Source organism: Passer domesticus, chromosome 2, assembly GCF_036417665.1.
Source record: "Passer domesticus isolate bPasDom1 chromosome 2, bPasDom1.hap1, whole genome shotgun sequence".
Lineage (NCBI taxonomy): Eukaryota > Metazoa > Chordata > Aves > Passeriformes > Passeridae > Passer > Passer domesticus.
This window is the reverse complement of record NC_087475.1, coordinates 20,182,078-20,197,475: the sequence shown is the minus strand read 5'-3', so window position 1 is coordinate 20,197,475 and position 15,398 is coordinate 20,182,078. Positions and strand designations below refer to the sequence as shown.

General features: G+C 40.9%; 1 protein-coding gene and 1 long non-coding RNA gene across 3 annotated transcripts in view; both read right to left on the bottom strand.

Moving 5' to 3' along the window:
- Positions 1–15,398, bottom strand: part of ARHGAP6 (Rho GTPase activating protein 6) — a 309,409-nt gene that overhangs the window by 250,285 nt on the left and 43,726 nt on the right. The window lies entirely within an intron of this gene.
- LOC135295230 (uncharacterized) overlaps positions 1–15,398 on the bottom strand; it is a 47,644-nt gene that overhangs the window by 12,079 nt on the left and 20,167 nt on the right. The window contains exon 3 of one of the 2 annotated variants that reach the window (XR_010357263.1): positions 4,477–4,777. This is a non-coding gene — a long non-coding RNA (uncharacterized LOC135295230). Of the gene's footprint in view, positions 1–4,208; positions 4,778–15,398 lie in introns of those variants that run through there. The other variant, XR_010357262.1, reaches the window with a different exon arrangement.

Sequence of the window (15,398 nt, the reverse complement as noted above, 5' to 3'; positions counted from 1 at the left end):
CTCCAACTCAAACCATTCAATGATCCTACACATTAGCAGTTTTTGTTTATACAGGTACTATTTATTACACACATATCCTTAAAATGAGAAGGCCAGTGTGATTCTGACACCTTATGGCCTTGAGACACTACATGTATTGCTATATTCGTGTCATAAGCTGATTTTTCTGAATCAATGTAAAAACTGAAGAATTGCAGAAAATACAATTTTCTTGTCCAGAAGCCATTTCTGTTTTCTTCCTGAAATAACTGCCCATAATCAATATCACTATAAATTAAATCAAGAAGTTCATCAACTCAATCTTTGTCATTCTTTCTTCTAGGTAGCTAGGGGCTACTTTTTACCTTCTTTTAAATAAATTATGTTTATATTCAGTGTCTAGTGCTATTTCACAATAAACAAAGGAAACATTTAGTTTCTAAGATGACAAATGCTTTGATTTTTCAGTAATGTGTCTCCTTGTTTTTCCAGATAAAATTATTCACTGAAGGTGTATGTCATTTTTATTCCATGTTCAACCAAACTCTCTGACACAAATTTACTACTTCTTAATGGACTGTTTATTTTATTTGATACGATAAATTAGCAAAAACACTCCATATAGGCCAGCAGAAGAATGAAAAAGAGAAACAAATGTTCAGATCTCATCCATGCCCTGTATCTAGAATTATTAGCTCACACATGCGTCTCATCTGCCTCCAGCTGAATTTAGGAAGAATGTAAATAAATCAACATCATCTCTGAAAGCTAAGGGGGACAATACTAAAACATGAAATCCTAGAAAAGAGCCATTTCTGATTAAAATCTCTAAATATATGGAAACAATTATTGATAAATTGTATATTCATTATATGACAAAGGACTTAAATGATGTCTGCTCTAGAAACTCTTTCAGGAATGGCCTTGATAGGGAGTCAGAGGATTTTAGGATGCCTGATGAAACACAATTCACCTCTTTTGTACATTTCTTCAGCGACAGTGACATTTTTCAGAGTAAAAAAGAATTAATTCCCTTTGAAGAAAAGAAAAAGCTACATATACAGGAATAAGACCTACCAGCTCTTCATGCCAAATATAATCATACTTATGAAACTGATCTATTTAGAAAATATAATACCACTAAACCAGTTGTTATAGTTGATTAATCCAAGCCCTTCTTGTTAAAAACAGATGGCACATGCAAGAATAACAAAACACATTCTGAAGAGTTTCTGATGAGAAAGACCATTAACTTTCATTAGTTTCTTATATATACAGAGCAGTAACAGCTGGACCACAAATAATTACAAAATATAAACAGAATGGAAGGCTGAAAGCAGAAACCAGTTCACAGCATGTATGGACAAGTACTTTTACAAATTTTGAGCAGATTTCAGCTCAGGATTCTCCTGGTCCTCACATTAAAAAAATAAATCCTCTTTTTGAAACATCATCTGGAAATATATATCTATGAAAAGAGGTAGCATTTTCCACTTTCATGAGTTTCTAAAGTGACTCTGTTTGACTCTACTGAGCTAATGTCCATTTATCCAGCCTTTTGTGATGGCCTGATTGAGGCCCCATCACCCTTTACTTGTCTTTACTTATCCTTCATTTGTCTAATTTGGATGGCATGTTAAATGAGAGCTTGGAAAATGCTCAATTAGTAATAATGCTACTTCAGTGTCCTATATGATAAAATGCCTGGAATGAAAGAAAAGCCACAGGAGAAGGGAAATTACAAACTCTATTGAGTGGCCTGAAACCCACACCTTTATCAAAGGCAATGAGAACAGCTGGAGCACAAGGGAGGAAACAGCAAAACATACTGTCACCATTTGAAAAACATCATTACATGTCTGAAAAGCAGGAAGTTAGAGCTGAGGCCAACCAGGGCACCGTTCAGCAGCTGCAGATGGTTTTTACATACCATGGACTGGAAGGAGGAAGCACCAGAGATGGGCAGCTCAGACCATATGTCAATGGCTCCATGCAGCCTGTTCCTCTGGGAGCCTCCACAGTGGTGACCACGTACAGCACCACACACCTCTCACCTGCAAATCTGTGCTGGCAACATGGGACACCAATTTCCCCAGGGTCCACAGGCATCATGCTCCAGTGCAGCAATCCAGCACCAGCCCAATATCCTCATCCAGAAGGATGCTGTGAATCCCATTGCCCCTCACATTCCCCATACAAAACCTCACCAGCATGGTGCAGCCATAGGCACTCTGCCAAGGTTTCCCACTGCACCTTTAATGGCCAGGGATCATGCCCCTGCTCCTTGGGCAGGGACTGCTGCTGAGGGATGGGCAGAAACCACAGTGTCCACCTTCCAGGCAGACAAGGCTTGCTGCATCCAGCAAAAGCAGGGCACTGATCCAAGCCCCCTCTCACTCAGGAAGTGAACACTGTAAATAATTTCTAAACTTCATCCCACTTCAGTCTGGATCAAAATGTACAGCCTTTCTGCAGCTATGAGAGCTCTTATCCCTTCTGCACAGCGCTTACAGCACCTCCAGACAGGACGCAATGTAACAACCACAATAATTTCTTTGGAAGCCCCAGAATCATCACATGAGTTCTTAGTGAAGAAATTTACATTTCCTCTTCATAATAAGCATTCAAGGAGGAAAAAACAACATCTGGAGCTGAGTCCTCTCTGAGATCATATATCAGGTCACAACCTCAATATCCTTCAACTTTCAAAAGGGGAACAGTTTACAATTTAGCCCCTTTTTAGGAAAAAATCCTTTTTGTTTCCTTCCTATTACCCTTCTCTCTGACATACATATTTTTAAAAATTGAACTGCATGGGTCTCCTGGCCTTACCTGAGGCAGGTATCTCCCTCTGCCTCTCTCCTGGCTGTAGTCCTGTCTCCTGATATGGCCAGCTGCCAGGAACACCAGGGGACAACCCCACTGGCTTCCTTCTCAGAAGAGTAAAAAAAGGAAACTTTGTGTGAAATAGGACACTGTGTGCTAAACCGATGTTTCCAATACACTTCTGCCATTTTAAGATGGATTAAATGCTTTGCTTTCCCTGTATCCTGCAGCATGCTGGAGGCAAAGACTCTCCAAGTTCCCAGAAACGCTTCATGAGGATCACAAGAAGAATTGGGCTATAAGGACTCACGTCTATTACAGCCTTCAGTCAGAAGCAAAGCCTGACGTGAAAAGAGCCAAAGGGAATTTAGGGGGGGAAATAAACACTGTAGTAAAAAACTAAACAAGTGTGTGCAAGACTTGTGCAAGAAACAGCAATGATGTGAGTCATGTGGAAAGGCTACAGAGTATATGCAATTGGTTTCTCTCCATTAGAAGTCTGCTTTAAATTCCCATTAAATTCCTGTAGCTTTGCTTTGATTTTCTCTGATCACAATATAATACCATTATTATGAAAAATAATAAATTTGCATTTAGAAGACATCTGGGAGAATTATCTTCTCCAGTTGGCCTTGATGATAAATTCAGGCATGGAATACTTTCATACTCTTATCATCTGCTTCCTTAAGCATTAGCATTGCCTGCAAAGCCAAATGCACTCTCTTTGGGTAACTGCACCTCAGGCTGCCTAGGGGAGAGCTGAAGAAGCATCCATACCTCCTTGAGAGCAGCCTGCATCAGGAGCTGGGAAGGGAATGAGATTTCCGAATTAGGTCTGGAGCTGAAGACCAGCCTCAGAACTCAAACAAGTCCATGGGGTTAGAGAAGGTCACAGGAAGGGTCTCTGCCATGCAGGGAATTACAGCATTACCTTCTGCTATTTCCCAAAACACACGCACAAAGCAAATTCACATGTAAAATGAACAGAGGAGTTTTCCTCAAGGCAAGAGCCTGTGGTTTTTATGAGTGTAGCCAGCATGCTACTCTGACTCGCAATGTTCAAGCAGCAATTACTGGATAAGAGGGGATTCCAAAACCTGGAAGTGTCACAAGGAGTTACACCAACCTGTTTTGCTTTTCCAGCCCTTGCTTTCATAAGCCAGTGCTTCTCTGAGTCTGCTCACAAACTTTTCTCCAAGTTGTAGAGTCCACCCAGCTCTCTTTAGCCAGCAGCACAAGGCAACTCCTGCCAGATCTGGGCCCTGGCTAGTGCAGAAGCCAGCCCAACCCAGCTCACCTGGGCTGAGCAGCTCAGGAACCAGGCTGGCTGCAAAGCCCCTCGGGCCACCCTGACAGTCAGGGGGCAGCCCCAAAGCCCAAGCTTCCAAACAAAGCCCAAGCCTCCTGCTCCACCAGCAGGAGGGCTTCTTACAGACAAACATAAAATGCAACATTTCAGAAGAAAACATTTTTACATTTACAGAATTCCATTAAACCCACTGGCAAAGCTCCCACCAACTACAGCAGGATGCCAGGATTTTATCCATGATATTTTAAACAAAAATACCCAAAAAATCCACATAAATAAGATGAAAAAACCCCAACCATCAAACAAGATACTGAGAGGCCCTTTGGGGATCTTCACTTAGGGACTATCAGACACCCACATACCATTGCAAAGTCCTTGGTAGGCCCAAGTGCTGTCTCACACCTTTCTTCTTCAGCCACGTAAACACTATAGTGACATCTCCAGAGATAGGAAACCATCTCTCTCTTTCCCCAGGGATCCTGTGGACATCTGATTAAAAATGGTGCTATTTTCTTGGGACTCTTCACACGGATGCAGGAGATGCTGCTGAATGGACGGAGTGGAGCTGCCTATCACCCAGCCCAAGGGAGCACAGTGCCAGAGACAGCAACGGAAGAGCTGGTTCCTGGAGAGTTTTTTCCAGCTACAAGTCTAGACAGGAAGCTTGAAAGAAAAAGAATTGCTTCATAAGAGGTTCAGATTTGATTTTTTACTTTTCAATTAAAAGGATATTCCTTTTACATGATATCATATATTCTATATAGGATAGGTAAGACAGAGTGATTCAGGCACATTAAAATTTATGCTTTCCTTTTATTTTTCCATGACACAAAAGAAGCCAATGCTTCTTGTTCATATTTTTTAAATGCCTATACCTAAACAATTTCTGGAAAATGACACAGCAATTTTTCTATCCAAATGCTATGTTAAACTAGAATCAAGATTATTTTAAAGTAATAATTAAAATAATTTACTCATAATAAGTAAATTACAAATAGAAACATAAGCACCACATTTTCATTTCCTCTGAAACAAGTACTATTACCAATAAAAAAGTAAAATTCAAGTGCAAATTGGAAATTAAAATATCAAGCAGAAATGTATAGAAAGGACACCAAAGGAGCAACTATGGACTTAAACCTCCTCAGGTTATAAATGGTTTATATGGCCCCAGACAGTACTGGAACAAGATGTTGTTTACATGGGGATCTGATTGCCTTGTGGTGTAATTTCTTTCCTTCTCGTTAGGAAAGAGATCTCTGGCACCACATCCAGGTCTGATAAAAAACTATTCCTTAAAAACAGACAAAAAACCACATAAAGACATTAGCAATAGAAAGAAAAATAATTGAGCAAAATGGTGGTGACAATAATTCCCACTATTTCAGTGACTAGTAAGAGGGTAAAAAGCTAAAAATTACATTTGGGAAAAAAATGTTTTAGGGAGTAGAAGGAGTGGCTAGATCAGAGTTTGAGGAAGCAGTAGACAAATTTCAATGTGTGGGATTCTCCAGCGCAACCAAAGTGCAGGCTGCAAAGCTGCAAATGGGGAACAGGAATAATACACCACAAACCAGAGGGTGAAAGGACATCCCAGTGACACTACCAGGGCTTTCAAATGCCTCCACAGGTCTGGCTGATGTAAAAATTTACACTTTATCTATGCATTTTAGCAGGTTAGCAGTGTAATCCCCAGACATTTGATTCCACCTTGACTTCAGCAGTGCATCCTGGTGTCCAGACCCATGGCAGCAGTTGGACAAGGTCCCTTCCAAGGTCCCTTCCAACCCAAATCATTCTATGTTCCTGTCCTTAGCATCTGATCTACTTGCTTTATGAAAAACCCCACTGTAGTCAGCATTCATCCCAGAGAGCTGTGAGTCAGCCCAAAGAGCAAGGATAGCTCCATGGGGAGGCAGAGGTGGCTGAGAAGACTTTGCCACAGCAGCAGCCCACAAGGAGCAGGCTGCTGACCCAGCACTGAAACTCACCCTAGTTGTATTTGCAAAGTAGATAGAAGCTGAAGTGCTGCCTGCAATGTACTGGTGCTCTCTCAAGGCACTGTTATTATGTAGATAAGAAATGGAAAAGTGTGTTGTTTACTATAAACTCTGCTTTAGTGACACTTTTTTTAGTCATGTCTTACTATCTAATTAATAATCACATGGAAGTTGCTGTGCTGAATCAAGGGCAAGGTACAAGGAAAGCAGCTGTAATGCAGATCTCTGAAACTGGAAGCTAAAAATATTTTTTTTAATATTTCAGAAGTGAGGATCTTTTCTCAAGATTGGCAGCAAAAGTTTGCATTTCTTATCTTTTAGTACTAGAAGAGCAAGAGTAACACTGGAATAACCAGATGAAGAAAAAAAAAAAATTCTGGCATCAGAAAATCTAGTTCACAATTTGTGTAGGATGTTATAAAATATCCAGAAAAAAATGGCTTCCATGACATGAAATATATTTTAAATATATTAAATATATTTAATATATATATTTATAAATATCTTAAATATATTTTCATCATTGGCACACACAGATATAAAGCCTCAAAAATCAGTACTTGGTGCTTTTATTTTGTGGGGCAAGTGAAATACCAGTCAAAACTTGCTGTTTGTAAAAGTTACATTAATAAAATATTTGCCCATTGAATATATTCTTTAGCTACTACGTCATTTATATGAATACTGTAATACAACTTACACAATTTGACTGACATGGAGGTAGAAGTTTTTCTAGTAGAGTTTCTTGCTCTTAGTGCAGCATTACTGAAAGTTAAGTGAAAAACAATTCCATTATAAAAATTTATTTGAACATAAACAAAGGAATGTTCCTGGAAGAAAATCATTACAGTGCAGATGGTGACCTGCTTGTAAAATATGTGATTAGCTAAGGCAAAATTTAGAATAACACTACTTGCTTCTTTCCTTTGAAAGAAAATCCTGGGCTTTGAAGGACTTTGCTAAAAGAGGCTGAACATTTCAATACCATTCTGGTAAAATGAATTCTTTAATGAGCTCATGATGCCTGAACTCTTTGTCCAAGGAAACAGGTCATTCTTAGGATGGACAGAGTAGGAGGAGGCTAATTTACAAGCTGATCCCAAGGCAGGCTATCCCAGAAGGCATTTCAAGCCAAGATGAAGCAGGTCCATGGGCATGTTTCTAACTGGCACTTGGCAAAAGCCATGCCTGCAGCTTCACTGCTGTGTCACATCCCATGTGCTGAAGTGCACCTCACAGCACCTATCCCAGGGCAAACGGCTCTCTCCTGGTCTGCACCACACAAGCTTTATTCCCAGAAGGGTTTTGTGCATGGGATGATGACCACAAGCACAATCAGAAGCTCCTGCAGAGTCTGCAAGACAGATTGCTTCTGGAGGTGCTGGGTTTTGCTTCATGAAGGTGCCTTTGCTTCCTGCTAGCCAAGAAAAGCATTGCTCCTCAGTGTGGAAAGAGGGCAAGGACGGAGGAGATCCTGCAACTCCTCTAGCAGAGGGACTGTCTTTGATGTTTGCAGCTTCCCTTATCTGTTTTTATCTTCTTTTTGTTGCTACTGCTGCCTGTCATTATATATTATTTTCTTATTGAATTGCGTTGTGGTTTAGATGCAGTCAGCAGTACTTACTCGTTTAGCCTGACATAAATGTTTAAGGAGGCTCACTGCTGAGCCACATACATGTTACAATATATAACATAAACCCAGCTAAATAGGAAAAAGGATAAAAAGGATAAAAAATTAGTAACAAAAGCAGAATAACAACACAGGTAAGTTGATTCATTTTGAACTCAATTGTTTCTGCTACTTTGAGGGTTTCTTGGTCCTTCTGGCTGTTGCAGCCCAACAGCTTCCACTGCAGCAGGTGGCTCATGCTATGTGAGTTTATGCAAAGATCAAGGGCTTGAGGGATTGAGCATCTCCTGAGTAATTCCAGATTTGCTGGGGTAACTTCAGCTACATTGAGAGATGAGAATTTGATCCTCTGTCCTTAAAGAGATTAGTTTTACGAAGGAGTTATGCAATTCAGAAAATGAAGGCTGTGGTCCCACATTCTTCTCCTCCTGTTTTACTGTATTTAGCCAGCCTGTCATACCGAGGTTGTATGTGATAAACAACTGAAATGTTCATGTCTACCCAGGGCATTTTATAGTGCAAGGGCATGCATGGGCAACTGCTGCTTCCATATATGATGCAGTGTTTTCAAACACTGTGACACCAGTGCCAAAAGTCAGCACACTGACAAGAAATGCACCAGCACCTAAATTAAGTAATTAAAATGTTCTGTATTGCAAAAATCCCATCAATCTCAAAATTTAAGGCTGCCTTCACAGCTGTTTGTGCCTGATGAATTCCCATAATCTCTTAAATAGGCTTTCTCCACATATCTTTGCCTGACAGAGTCAGGGCATTAAGTTTCTATCATTCCAAAAACACTGAGATTTTTCTTCAGTCTTTTCAACAGTGGATGATATATGTTTGCTGCATATCATCACCATCCTTCTGAGCATTACTGAAGTATGCTACAAAATCCCAGAGTTACCCTCTTACAAATGTATTTTTGTTTCACTAATCTCTGTAAAAGAAGAAAAAAGAGAGAAAAACAAAAAGAAGAGCAAGAAACTCTACTAGAACTCATCTCTGACTTTCTTTTCCACATAGAGGATGTTCCCCCTTTGCTTACAAGAGATGACACCTCCTTCACCTGAAAATGGATGGGATTCTTGGTGAATCCCATGACATTATAGAAAGGTAAAACAGAGCTAAAACATGACAGCACCTCCTGCAACTTAATGCTTTTGAGCCAACTTTCATCATCCAGGAGATTTAAATATGGGGAAGGTCATCTACAGAGGAGACCCAGAGACTCAATGGAGCAGGGATGGTGCTGAAAACAGGTAGCTGGCAGGTGTCACCTGTGGTGCCACTCATCTGGGACCTGGGAGCAGAGCAGCACAGACTGGCAGCTCCTTTCTCCCACGCAGCCCTCTTGCTCCCCGTCACAGCCCTGACCTCCCTGATGGCAGCCACCAGGACTTCTCTTCAGGGAGAGGCTGTCCCTCCCCACGAACCCAGAACACAAACCCCACAGACTCACTCCCAGCTCCTTGCTGGAGCTCTGCCACAAGTGACCTGATGGTAATGAAGTGAGGAATTGGAACAAAGTGGAATTGGAAACAATGAAGTTTTATGCCCTGGAACAAGTTATTAATTGTAGGCAACCCATGTTGTAAGCATAGTAACTTGAGACCAGATAGACATTATTACTAACAATCTGATCCAATGCCATGCCTTGAATCTGAGGCTAATCATGAAAATATTTCTCTCACACCCACTCACTACAACAACAAACACAGCCAAGTGTAATAAATTACCCTTTTTTTGTTGATCTGCCTATGTCCAGAGTTTGCTGTCTTTCTGTTAAGATCATTCCAACAAGAACAGCAGAAACACTTCTCCAGCTGACGCATTATCAGTAATTGCACTTCTTGAGTTATTTTGCCTGGTTTTACCACCCAAGAAGATATTAATAGATAAACAGAAACAGTAAAAAGAAGAAAAAAGATCAATACACTAAAAATTGAGCACAACCAGGTCTTTAAAGCAAACACATGTACTCCAGCCTCCCACTGGTAATACACAATTTTCTGAAAAGGTTACACACCTCACATGAAAGTGTTAGTCTTAATGTGTGCCAGCTTAACGTTCCAGCACAGCTCCTCTGTCCCACTGTGGCCCCAGGCCCCAGCCAGCTCTCCAAACTCTCAGAGTAATTGTGCCTGACCTCCTGCCTCTGTCTCCTCCCCTGGCCTGTTCTGACCATGCTTTATCTCATCCATGGGCATCCATACGTGCTCAGGCCCAAGGCAATGAGGTCAGCCAGCATCGTGAAGCACAGGTTCACCAAGCCCTGCTTTACTTACTCCTGCTCTCATGGCCTTTGCCATGATGGTCCAGCCAATACAAGTTTTGTCCTCTCAAAATCAGTGCCTGGATATTTTCCTTGTCACCTCTCCTCTTGAGAGGATTGTTTTGTGATTATAACAATTCAATAAATCCACCAAAGGTCTTCAAAAGCATTTGTCAGAGCTTCTCCGAGCCTGGACAAATGTTATTTAAACAATTTCCTTTTACAGAGCTTTTCCCTCTGAATTTAATGCTTAAAGCAATGATCCATTTTGGATGATACAGGTGCTCAAGTAACAAAACCAGGATTACTGGAGAAATGTGCTACAGTGAAAAATGCTTGGGGGTATGAATTGCATTATGAAGGTTAATCATCTACCAGTTAACACAGGCAGCTCTTTTATAGCATTAAACTGTCTGTAGTAACATAAAATGCAGTGTTGGAATGTAGCAAATGCACCAAAATACCACAAAAGAACATTTTCATATCCATGAACACATATTTTCCATCCCAAATGAAACTATTGCTTCCTTGAAAGAAACAGATGTTATGGCAAAGCTGGTTTCTCTTTTAGACTGATGGTTTTTGTCAATTAAAAATTTTGCAGTTAGTATTCAAAGATATGATTTTGATCAGTCACTGATTTACCATGGAAATGGAAGGAAAAATGAAATCTCCCCAAGATGAAGAATCTTAATCACAGCAGGGAAAAACAATATTTTGTGCTGCTTCTGTAGAAGCAGTGACAAAATTATGAGAAAATAAACTGAGGTAGACTGGCAGCTCAATTTCACAGCACCACTGAAAGCAAAACTGTTATGGTTTAAAATATAACATTGCTCAGTACTCTACTTTGAGTTAAATTGATACAGCAAGACAATTCAAAAATTCTTAATGTTTTCATTTTATTGTATTTCTCCTTTGAAATTCCTAACTATTCAGGACTGAGTAGTAACACAGCGGTCGGGAAGTATGCCTGAAATATTATGAAAACAATATTATTTTTCCATTTGTCACTTGCAAGAAAGTGAGACGACACACTAAGATCACCACTATTTCTTCTTAGCTTCTCTTTGTGGTAGCTGAAAACATCTGTCCCACACACAGAGGTGCAGCACACAGGCAGCTCACACGGCATGAAACATCAACTATTTCCAGGCCAAGCAGATGTAAAACCAGAGAGACTTATCACTTAAAAGTGCAAAGTTGCCTGCCTGACCCTGCATGCTCTACCAAGAGCAGAGTGAATAACATTAATTTTAACAGATAAAACTCTGAAATTTGCTAATGATGATCTACATTTCACTATGGACCCTTTCATTCCTAGTCCAGTCATAGCAAAGACTATGAAAATACACCCAGGAAGAGCCTTTGATCATGGGTGGTTCCATGCTCCATTATATTCATCCTGCACACTGCTGGATAAGACAGCAATAGAAATTTGAGCCAGGCCAGGAACAGATGCACAATTACATTTTTGTTGAATAAGCCAAATCATTATACTGTTATGCAGGCTGCAGAAGGCCAAAACAACATTTGACACAGAGAAATCTTGCTGGCATAAGGTTAACTCCTAAATATTGAAAGAGCAGAAGAAGTCAACATTGGATGACTTTGCTCCACATGGCCACAGCATTTCTGATATGATAACTAGGATCAAAAGTTAGATGGATTTATGACAGGCCCTGCATTCAGCATGAGGAAAACAAATCTTGCAACAGCAACTCAGATTGTAAGAAAATAAATGGTTAACCAATAAATGATCTTGCCTTCAGAACTGCTCAGTCAGAACAGAAACAGCAATGGAGCATCAAGGAAAGGAAGATTTAACCAACAAGTGGGAGGGACTGGGAAGACCCACCACAGCCATTCACCCTCCTTTTGTGCTCAGTCAGGTCTGTAGGAGACAAAACAGTGTCCTCTACTTCTCCTATAATGAAAACTGTTTCAGTCTGATCTCTCTTTTCAATAAGTCAGAGTGGACATTAATGCTCTTTAACACAACTATTAACATGTTATTAAGTCCTCAAACAGCATATTTATAAAGGATATTTCAGATAGGAATTACCACTCTCTGGACCAGCCCAAAATCATTGCTAATGTTCAGTTCTTGCCAGTCATCTCCATACACCAACACTAACAGAGCTAAAAATAGCAACACAATTTTGGAGAAGGATATTCTCCAATGTAAACAGTTTATAAATTAAGGAAGGTTTTTAGAATGGGTGTATATCACCAGGAGAGACAGTTAAGTATGGCACAAAGTAAATTGTCCATGAAAACAAAAGAAAACCTTCCATATTTTCTCAACCTGCTAGAAAGAAAAAATACTGAAATTATTCTTTTTTCTGTCTCTGTTTAAAGTGTCATTAGACTCAACTCTGGATAACACCCAGGAATCTGGAGCCTCTTCTTTAACTAAATGTATATCTTCTAGAACAGAGCTGGAATTAGCACACAGCTTCATGTTTCAGATAACCTGTCTTTAAGTTACAAGCAATATATTACGAAATACTCAAAAATTACTCCTCACCTGCTAAAAGAGAAAAAAAAAATAAAAAGAAAAGCCTGTAGTAATAATAGCTGATAGCTGAAATGCACAGATCATACACACAGATTTTTATCTGCAGTATGATCAGTCCAAACTACAAATCCCAAGTCTTCTAGTAAACACCCTTCCTTGCTATATCTTCCTAGGGGCATATCCATGTTACTTCTAGACACATGCAGAGCAGCATGTGGTGGAACAGAAGAAACATATGGTTTGTGGTTCCTGCCTATGCCCTATTTGACAGTCGTAGGTTTAATAAAAGCTGGTTGGCTTAGGTTAAATTACTGGTGCAAAACCAATCAGACATAGTTGGGCATGTGCACATGTCCTCGTGGGCAGGGATCCCAGCGCATGGTGTGTGCGTATGTGTGCTGGAAATGTCTGTGTGTGGTACGTGTGAACACTCTCTGTTCTCCCTGGTGCTTAAGGAGAGATCCAAGGTAAAAGACAGCAGTCACTGAACCACAGGGAGAAACAAGGCTAGGCAAAGGAAAAGATAATGAAGAAAAAAAGAAGGGAAATTGGAATGCAGAATAAAGGGAGGAAATGAAAAACTGATGGTATGCATAGCAGAAGAATAAATCTGTGGCTAACGTACAGGACAAAGAGTCCTTGCCAAGCACCATGTGTAACCACAGTCACATCTTCCCTTATTATTTCAGTTAACACATCTGCCAAGTGAGGGAAATACTGAGCTAACACAGGTAGGAAGGAAAGATCACAGAAAGTCCTGCGAGTAATTCTGCTGACTTGCTGTTAGCACAAAATGAATTGAAGGTGTCCCAACCTTTTTGGTTCAAAAGCCAAATAAAGCCTATCATTTTGAAGAGGTCAGAGCTACAGTGAACACCTGCTGACAAGACTTCTGCCTTGTTTTGATCTGCACCCCAAAATCACCTGGGAGGGGCTAGCCATGGGAGGCAGGGGCATCACTGCTGCTTGGGAGGGACCTCGCATGACAGGGGCCAGTGGGGACGAATGAAAGCAGTCCCCAGCCTGTCCATTCTCAACGGGACCAGCAGCTATTCCAAGCTGCCCACACTCCGCTTCTCCTTCCCTTCTGCCACCAACAACTCAGGCAGGTCGAACTCAAAGCAATTAACTGCAAAAATCTCCCCTTGGCTCCTTGGCTACTTCCATAGAGAGGCGAGAGTCTGAGGAGACCAAACCCCCTTCTCCCTCTGTTCCACCCAGTACAGCAGAGGAGCAGCTGAGCTGTGCAGGGTGCAGGCTGCTGGGCCCCCCAGCTCACACTGTGGCTACAGCTGTAAGCCCAGTAGCAGCCACACCACAAGTGCCAACACCCTGCTTTGTGTTTTCCCAGGAAGGACTCCCCCAGTGCAGTTTGGGAATTTCATTTTGTACACAATTTTTTCTCCAAAACAAAGCCGTCCAAAGATGCCAAAAGTGATGACCACCCAGCTCTAAGTAAAGGAAGCCCCAGGTAACCCAATAACATTTGCTCTCTTCCACTGGAATCCTAAAAATAGCTGTTGATCCAGAAACTACTTCAGGCCTCTTCACAGCAGCTGGTGGATCTGAAAGCTGTCTTTTACTTTTCCACAGTATCTCCACTGACCTAGCCAGCAACCCGGTCTCCTAATTTGGTAGCAATCCTCTGGCTTCTCCTGCTGTGGGCTGTTTGCTTACAGACCAAGGAAACTGCTGCCAGGCAAGGATCTGTTTCAGCACAGCAAAGAGCAGTAAGGAGTAATTTCTAGGATGATGAAACCTGCACCCCAGACATCTTGGACCCACATGCAGCAAAAGAGTAAGGAAGCATGAAAAAAAGAATGAGTGGTTTGGTATGGCCCAGGCCACAAACAAGACCCTTAATAAAGAAATTGCAGCACTGATACATAATTTTGCCTCACAAAACACAGTTCTTTAACATTCTGGGGGCAGACACATCCTCCTCCATCTCCCCAGTTTACCCCTTGGTTCAGGGAAGCTCCTGTCTCTCAGGCACACATGCTCCACAGTGAGTTATGGAGCTTACATCTCAGCCCGACTAAAAAAAAGGCTGCTATGGAAAACACCCCAAATTTTCATCCAGGTTGTTACAGTACTGAATAGGGTTGGATTGGCTCCTCATACCCCGATGATGGAGTGGGAGAAGCCCATCACTACTAATTCATAGGGGTTTTTTTGCTCTCATATCGTATTTGCCAGTAGGAATCCTACCCTAGATCCAAAAAATACACAATATTTGCGGGGTTCCCAGATGAAGAAAGGAATGATGCATCTGACTCCATGTCCTTAGGAGACTGATTTATTATTTTATGATTTATATTATATTAAAGAATACTAAATTATACTATACTAAAGGATACAGAAAGGATACAGACAGAATGCTAAAAGATACTAATTAATCTCGTGACTCTCTCTCCAGAGTCCAACACAGCTTGACCCTGACTGGCCATTAAGTCAAAACAATTCACACGAAACCAATTAAACAATCACCTGTTGGATAAACAATCTCCAACCACATTCCAAAGCAGAAAAACACAGGAGAAGCAAATGAGATAATATTGTTTTCCTTTTACTCTGAGGCTTCTCAGCTTCCCAGGAGAGGAATCCTGGGCAAACAGATTTTTCCAGAAAATATGACTGCCACACACAATATCGAAAGTTTCTGCTTGTATTATTAGAAATTTCTGATACAAAACATATTTTAAAAAATTTGCAGCCATCTCTACAAAAGTTTCTCATTTTATACTCACAGTCCCAGCATGTCCTCTGTGAGTGTGCAATAACTTCAGGGTGAGAGTAAATTTTGGTGTGTTTCTCTTGTAAAAAGCACATACAAACACAAAGGCAGAAGGGAATTC